This window comes from Athene noctua, chromosome 1, assembly GCF_965140245.1.
Source record: "Athene noctua chromosome 1, bAthNoc1.hap1.1, whole genome shotgun sequence".
NCBI classification, from domain to species: Eukaryota; Metazoa; Chordata; class Aves; order Strigiformes; family Strigidae; genus Athene; species Athene noctua.
Window position 1 is genome coordinate 23,329,113 of NC_134037.1, and position 9,192 is coordinate 23,338,304.

Consider the following 9,192-nt stretch of genomic DNA (forward strand, 5'->3'; position numbering starts at 1 on the left):
AAAGTATGCTATAGAAAACTGCCAGATCCATTTGGCATTCTCCTGGGATACACTGTTGACAGATACCTGTTATGCTTTCAGGGCCATCTCACTTGAACATAGCTTAAAATGAATAAGATTAAAATACATATTTTTACCATGAACATAAAAATTGTACATTTTCCTGACGTTTGTTCACACTTCACAATTCAGTAGGACTTGTTGAACACAGAGTTCTACCCTGTCTGCAGGGGAAAAAAAAACAGTAATATTTAGCATTTTGCTACTAAAAATACCCTAAATAGATCACGCTGCTTTAGTTTCTATTCCTTCACCTAGTTTCTCAGATTGAGAACTTCCTACTACATGAAGAAAGCTAGTAAGATATTTTCAAACATGGCAATATTTCATTAGAGGAGCACTCCTTTGTTAAAAACAAAGTCCTTTAGTAATATTTTACTTTCCCTCAAGTTCTGACAAATCACAAATGCAGCTCCCTAGTAGGTTGCATCAGACAAATTGCTTCAGAGTCAGGAAGCTGAGGATTTAACAGACTGAACTGCCAATCTCAAGATCAAGTTTACTGGCACAGACAGGAGTTACAGGACATTATGGAGCCAAGAACACAGTAGCCTTGGGAAATGTAGTCAGATTCAAGTTTTAAAGACCCCGGACAGCCCTTCAAGACTTGATTTGTGAGCCATCCTGTTCCACACGCTAGTCCTAATTCTGGGGAACTCCCAAGAGTGCTCCCACTTCTGAATAAGCTGGGTGCACCATTTAATTTTGGAAAAATCATATTCTGATTTCCTGAATTTCTTTTAATATTTATTTTCCACTGTCAGTATCCTTAAATGTTCTTTATTTGTTTGTGAGATTGTCTCAAATCAAAAGAAAGATGTTTTGAAACGTTGGACTTTTTCACAGAGAATGTAAGTTTCAGATTTCACCTAAACACTATTACTGTGGTCAAAATCCTTTTCGTCTGAGTATTGTTCTCTTGCTCCTCTAACAAGTGAGGAATGGCAAAGGAGACAGATAGCTCCATCTGAAACAAGGGGGTTTTTTATCCCAAATTCTGGTTTCAAATAGAATAACTGCAGAGGTCACAGCTTCACTGGGCAACACTGACCAGGGAACATTCTCACTCTGTGACAGCCTCTAACAGAAACATCTGGCTGCAATTCCCGACTTAACTGAAACTATCAAAGTGATATTTCCACTAAACTAGCATTGCAAAGTAAGTAAGAAGATGGGTGTAAACAGCCATATCTATGTGCAGTATATGATGGCAGTGATAGAAGCCTATTTGCATTCCTTTAATTACAGAGACAAATTATTTGGTATATGAGAACAAGATCTAACAAAATTTTCATACAAGAGAAATAACCTCTCAGTTCAATATTTTAATTGAAAATTAACATTTTAAGACAGAAACCTTTCCTTTGTGGTATTTGCCATTAGATCATTATAAAAATGTATGAAGACTTTTCCCAGACGACTATGCCAATTGGTAAAGGTGAAAACAATTGCACTGCTTCTGCTATTCAGCCTGAGCTCAATGTAAAATCTAAACGAATAACATAAATAGTAAATCATCAATTAGATTTTTATCCTTTATGATAACTAATAGGTACTAATTCAGCAATGTAAGGTCTTCTCATAGCTATACCTGTTGTGGGTTTTTTTCATTTAGCTGTGTTTCCTAAATAGAAACAAGTTAGAGTGAAAAACAGTGTGTTTTTTTGAATATGACACTTCAACACCAATAGTATAACAACCCATAAAAATTGAAGATTGGTCCCATTTTCTGATGAATGCCAAATCCAAGTCAGTTTTCAGTTTCAGAACCATTTGGCATTAACGTTCTGTGAGACAAACCTGGAAAAACCTGGCAATTTATCTTAGAATAAGACCAAAAAAGTTAATAAAATAATAATAATAACAACAATAATAACAGCAACAATAATAATAATAATAATTTTTAAAACCCTCAAATTAATAAAATTTTTCACTGGTCTCAAAATGGTATTATTCTGTTCTGTGTGAAAATTTCTCCATTAAAAAATAGACTAGCAATTTTTGGGAAAAAATCAGGTCAGGAAAAAGGCAGAAGAGAATAATCACAGCAGCAAAATATTCGGTAAGTATGTTATAGATTGTTAAAAATGATGTAACATGAGGCAAAATCATTTTCTGTCTTAGGAGAAAGACCAGCTTGTAAAGGTCATATAAAATTGTATTTTAACATTTTCTTTTCCTTTTGGGCTAAAAGTAAAGCTCTTGGCAATTTTGGTCCATTACCATACAAGATCTAAAAGATCGTGTATTTATACAGACAGTGCATGAAGCAAAAGGAAAAAAAAAAATCTTTTTATTCTGTTCTGTAACTAAGCTGACATCGCTGTGATTCTGTCCAATTTACGTTGATTCTTTGCTGCCTCCAGTGGAAGTTGTGTACAGCTGCCTGACCATAAAGACATGGAACTATTTTTTTAAGCTGATTTCAAGTTTTGAAGCTGCTTTCTGAAGCTGCTGCAGTTCCCAGATTCTGATACTTATTTTGTTCCAATTTAGGCCATGATGCAAAAAAGCTCCTGTCAGTTCTACCAACTGGTAAGAGTCCCCAAAGGGATGGCCGGTTTGCAGCTGCCTCTCTCCCTTGCAACATGAGTGGGACCCACAGGTTGTGCCTATAACCAGAAGACAAAACTGAATGCTGCCAGGAAGGGTTCCTGGCACTGGAACCCAGCCATCGATACCGTTAAAGTGTCAGCATCCCTAGCACATGGTTAGCCTGTGACAACTCTTCTGATCGATCCCAGGTACTGCTGGGAAGCTAAGCAGCCCGCCAAGTGTTCCTAACGGGTAGTTTGCATAAGGCTGTCCTCTCACAGTCAGTAAGAAGAGCGGACAGAATGGATGCGTCTTATCCTGTGCCAGCTGGCTTAAGTGCCACAGACTTTATCAGTGCTCTTGAGAACCTTATATTTACTCCTGCAGTTGTAGCCTGTATGCCATGTTCTGGACTCCCAACAGTTTGGCTGACTCAGGAGGTTTTCTCTCTTGTAAATGACAGCAGACTTCCATACAAGAAGAGACAACATTCACAACCCTGGGCTAGTGGCTGTACAAGACATTATATTGAAAATGTATTCCATATTTTCACCTTTGTATTACTTCAAGTGCAGAATCAAGAAAGGCTAGGAGTCAAAATCTTAAATCTACAGACTGCTCTTCTGCAGTTGTTGAATAAACTTTCTGCCTTAACCCTGAAAGGCAGCTTATTTCATTATGAAGTTCATCATGAGAAGGCTGCTTGACTACAATTGAGACTGCAGTGCTGGTACCTGGAAGGAGAGAATCACTGATCAACAGTGAACACACATATAGTAGGCTCACTGCTGTACACTAGCCAAAGAACTTCTTATGGCCTGAAAGATAGTTTCTTAGAATGGGATTAACCTCCCACCCTCCCTTAGCTGCTTTGGTAGGCACATGATCTTCCAAAGAGTGTGCTTGCCTATGAGCAGTCTCTAGACCATGATCTTGCCGACAGGCCTGCTCCATAGTCTGATCTGTAAAAAGCCATCCAGCTGTCCACCAGATAGTCACAGGGCCTGCTCACTAAGTGAGCAGCATGCATGCCTACTGATGACCCACAGAAGGAAAAAAGTACCTCTGTTTTGTAAAGTCTTGATGCTTGCGCTTAGTGTTCACGGATAGTGAGTCACATGGGATATCCTTATGTTGCCTGAGATGGCATTTGTTTTTCAGCATAAATTTTTTAAGAAGTAGGGCAAACACCCTGTGAGATAACATTCTCAAATTTAGGCTACACTATCAAAACATGTTATCATTTATCAGCAATGGCTCTAAAAACCATGGGATTCACTTGTCTTCTCGAGCTAAGAACCGTGGTTGGGAATGAAAGAGGAAGATACTCTGCCTCTAAAACTACTGAGTTCTTATGTACATTGAAGCCATCTTCCTTACTCTGGCACAGGCCAGAAAATGTAATGCACTCTACCAGCTAAGGAGACATCAGCTAGGGTTTTTACTCATAGTCTTAATTTGATGTGGAAAGGCAGTTTCTGCAGCTGCAGCTACATAACTCTAAGTGAAAAGATACGATTCAACAGTGAACACATATATAGCACAGTAGCTATAGCACTGCTTATGGCCTGTATAAAATAGTTTCTTAGAATGGGATTAATCCCCCACCCTCCGTTAGTGTCCTCCTCTAGGCAATAGTCTACAGTCAAGACTTGCTTCTCAGAGGCATTTATCTTTGCTGTGCAAAATAAAGTATCTCTGAAAACCTAAATACAGAATAATTTAGAGGGGTGGCCTCTGGAGATTTCAGGGAATACTTTGAAGACCATGAAAAGCAACTATAAAATGTGTGCCTGTTCTCATAAGACTTAAATTTCCTCCTGCTGGTTCAGTAGCATTTCCACAGTAGCTTTGCACTGGTGCAGCAGCACTGTTGCACTGGTGCAGCACTGCAAAGCCGACTGAAGATAATTTTGAAACTGGCTCAATAACTGGTGCACTGGCCAACTCAGAACTGTCTTTAGCCTTAAATTTACTTGCAGAGAAAAGTTATAGCCAGAAATCTGGGGTTTTGTTGTGGGTTTTTTAAAAAAAACTTTCTACCAAATATCAAGCTGGCCCTGTGTGTAATACCGATAAAACATTTGGGAACTGTATCAAAGTTCTTCAGTTTTGGTTGCAGTGATGATTGATGGGATTTTAATCCTGTTGGCATTTGCATCAGGTAGAAAGTGGGGAAAGCCCTTAAAATGCTCAATTGGCTTTAATACCCCTAACATCTGTTGAAGTTTTTGTTCTAGTTACATATGTTCTCTGGCTGATTTGAGTGCTAAAGGAATTCTTAATGCCTCATCTTTACTCTCCCCAGCAGCTGTCATTGGGCATTGCCTCTGAGAGTTGGAGGCTCACAGAGATGACTGGGCCAGGTGCATAAATATTATTTTATGCTTATGTACAATACATTATATTGAAAACATATTCTGCATTTTCATAACTTGGAGCAGAGATTTTGGAAAGTATAATCTGTTGAATGCAATGTACGCATTTTTCTATATAGATTTAAAAAGTAACTAACACACATGTAGATTCCATGTGTGTGATCAATATTTTGGAAGTCCAGCTGCTTTGTCAACTGATACCCACTCAATTAACCCAACAGAATTAGCAGTCCCATCTCATTCCATCATGTTTATCTCCAGCAGGATTGACATGTAACCTGAAGATTAAATACCTCTTTTGTGCGGAGTGAGAAGTCTGATTTTTAAACCAACAGTGCAACTTGACTTTTTAAGATTTTTTGTAAGTTGATCTGATGTTTAAGGAAAAAATGTATTTCAGAATATTGTTTTGAGGTTCTGGGGTCAATAAAGAGCAACACAAGAAGCATTTTTATAGTCTAGTCTTATGGATGTCCATTGGAATTTTCTCCTAAGTGTACACTCAGTTCATGTATTGGTTATGAGCCTGATTTAGACAACTAGCTCTGCTCTGCAATCACTTCAGAAAATGTTGCACTTGCTTTTATTAAATATAGATAGGAATCCTTACGTCTGTTATAATCAGCTAAAACAAGAGCATGCTTGAAAACTGTAGGGCTCTTAGCATGAAATTTTCACCAGTCTTAGATGACAGAACCTAAGAGAACATATTTTCTCATTTTCACATCACCAGGTAAATAAAAGAAGTCAAGGTATCGTTCCTTTACTTTCCTAGCATGGCATAATAGAATGGAATAGGTGAAACCAGTGACTTATGTGTGTTATTTAACAAAAACAGAAATTCTGCCTGTCATTTGCTCCGAATCCCAAATGTATTGCCTCTGTTTCATAACCACCAAGGGAACATGGAACAGTACAACGGTTAAAACTATCCATCACATACTGCATTTGATCTTCTCTTTTACGTATACTTACTTCACAAGTTCCTTATTCTGAGGATCACAATGTTTACTTTAAGGATAGGGCATTTTTTATAAGACCGTAAATTTATCTATTCATAGAATTTGACTGCGGAAGAGTTCACTAACTTGACATCCTGTAAAATTAAGCCCAAAAAATTGCACCAAGTGTTTTTAAATGAAATCTATCCCTCCAAGACAAGCCAAAATACTCATTCCCTCTATGATCAGCTCTCCCAGACTCATGTTGCTTTTTGAGACAGGGTTTCATATCACCCTCTCCACCTTCTTTCAAGGAAAGCAAGCAGGTTTTTGTCCTGGCTGGGAAGGTGTGTTCATCTTTCATCTTTGCCTGAAGGGATTAAAACTTACATCTTGTAAATCCCAGAAGAATGCTTTCTTCACCATCCTGGATGCTTAGTGTTGAAAAGGGTCAGGTCCTTCCCGGTATCCAGGGAAGAAGTCCAAGAATGTGTGAGCAGTCATGACAAACAGCACACCTACTCACTTCAGAAGCCTCAGGTGGGTGGAAGTCTCGGGCATCGCAGTTTTGACAATACATTTGCAGAGTAGGAGCTTGGTAGCATTTAGGCGGTTAACATCTAGGTGGTTAGTTTAGATGGAGCCCTAAGAAAACGTACTTAAGAAAATGTATACTGTTGGAACATTAAATTATCATCCTAAATCTATCAGTGTGAATTTCAACTAACTCCACTTGTCATGGGAGCTATTACACATCTTTGTATAATTCAGTGTAAACCGTTCAAAATAGACCCTTGCCTCAGCTTCTGCATGCAAAGAAAGGCAACAGGCTGTTTGTTTATCTACCTGGTATCTCAGTTAATATCTCCATGGTACTTTGAGTCTATGCATATACTAATAAATTTAAAGGGAATATTCCTGAGCATTGGAATGAAATTATCTATGATGCTACTTCGTCCTTGGTGCGTCTTTGGCCCATGCCTGCTATCCCATTCCCAGACTCATGGTGGAGTTACCTCGTAAGAGGGGTTAACGCAGTTTTCTGATAATGTCCACTGCCTCTTCAAAAGGAAGAAAGCTACATTAGCCGTATTATTCAACAGCTCACATGTCATTCCATGCCAGCTGCTCTCCGTGCCAGACGTGACAGAGATGCCTGGGTACATCTGACTTACTAGGAAAGACGCAGCCCAGTGTTCCTGAGTTGAACTGGTGTGCACTCAGAACACAGGCTGCTCTTTCCTTACGGGATGGTGACCAAAAATGACGCAGAAATTGTAGTTACAAGCAAGGGGAGAACCCACCCACCGGGTGTTTAGTTGACTTCCCAAACACTTCTTTCAGTTCTGCAGCCTTTTTCCAAAGAGATCACTTTGGGTGAACGTAACTGTGGAACCAGAACACCAGGCTGCATACTACCTGGCTTGTTTTCCACCTGCCCTATCTCCATTAGGTGATCCTAACGTGTCAATATTTGGCATGACTAACTTGTAAATACAGCCATACCAAGTCCTGCCATGCAAAGGGCCATTCTTTCTCACTGTTGGAACTCCTCGTTCAGTTTCTTTTTTTCCTCGAGTCTTAAGGTCACTAGAAACAAACCGCAAAGCCGAAGAGGAGGAGGGACTCTGGACTCCTGACAAAGCCTTCTTGATCAGTCTTGCCTCTGGGTGTCTTTCTTCATCATGCAGTGCATTTTTCCTTTTTTTTTTTTTCTTTTAGTGAACTTCAGCGTGACGGCATGGGCTAAGGTTTTTGAGGCAACAGACCTACATGCCATTCCTATGTTGTTTTTAAAGGAAAGCCAAATCGGCCAATACAGGTAAAAATAATAAAGGAGTAGCTGGGGAATTCAACGGCACAAAGCGAGGCCGAGGCAGTGCCGTGAAGCGGAAATCGCCGTTTCCGCCGTGGTCTGCCGGCAGCTGGCGGCCGCCGGCCCGGCCCGCTCCTGCCGCCCGCCGGGCTCCGCCGAGGGGCAGCGGCCGCCACCGCTACCGGCCGCCGCCGGCCCCGCGCGCCTGGCGGCCCCGCCCCTGAGCGCCGCCTGGCGGCGGGCGGCGGCGGCGCGGGGGCCCCGGCTCGGCCGCGGCCGCTGGGGGTCGCCGTTGCCGCTGCCCGCGGCGCGCGCGCTACCTGTCCGCGGCGGCCGGGGGGGGCGGCGGGGGTTGGAGGCCGTGGCCGCCGTTACCGAGTGCGCCCCGCGGCTCGGCCGCCGCCGCCTCCTCGGAGGCGGGCCCCGAGCGCCGCCCGCTCCCGCCCCGCCGGCTGTGGCGGCTTGGGAAGCGCGCCCGCCGCGCGGCCCGGGCCCGTGTTTGCCCGTCTCCGCTGCCAAGGGAGAGGTCTGTCCACACAATCAAAGTAAACAGGAAAGTTCAGCCGGATCGGGTTTCGCCCGCCCCGCGCCACACGTTCCGAGGGGCGCCCGGGGAGGGCGGCGGGCGGCTTGGGCCGAGCACGCTGCTTCTGGGGCGGGGGCTGTGGCAGGAGGGGACCGGCCTCCGCAGGGGAGCGCAGCGCTCCCGGGAGGCGCTGCCCCGCCGGCCCCCCTTGGCGCGGGCTGTCACCCTCTGCTGGGGCAGCCGGCGGCCGAGGGAGCCGGCGGGGCTCTCCTGCCGCTGCCTTCGCCCTCCTCCTCCTCACCCCACCCGGCCCCGCCGGGAGCGCTTCCAGGCAGCGCCGCGCCGAGCGCCCAGGAAGCCGCCCGGCCACCCGGGACTGCCTCTGCCAAGAACCGGCGAGAAAGGCGACGCGCCCGCCTCCTCCACCCGGACCCCGCTCCAGCCACCTCTGCGCGGGCTTCCCGGTCAGCGGGAGCGGAAAATAACCTTCCTCTTCCCCGGCAGCTCGCCCCCGCCCCAACACCGCCCCTTCCCCGCCGCAGCCCGGCCCGGAGTTCCCGGTACACAGGCGGCTTCCCCGCCCGCCCCCCGCCACCCGGCCCCCCGCGGGGCCGGCGCGGAGCGCGGCGGCTGCGGCCGCGGGGCCGGGGACCCGCCTGACGGGGAGCCGCGCCAAGGCCATGAATATTTCAGAGGCTCCTCAGCGCGTTTCTAATTAAAGGCTCGGGCGAGGCGCGCCCCCCCCCGCCCCGGACCCGTCCCCATCTTCTTGCCGCCGCCCCCTCCCGCTCCCCACACACACGCTTGGGACCGTCTCCTTACGTCGGAGAGAGGCGAAGGAGTGACTGAGCCCTGCCCGGGAGAGCCGAGCGAGGGGGAGGGACGGGGGGGACCGGGGCGGGAGGGAAGGGAGGGCGGGAAGGGGGGGCTTGTGCA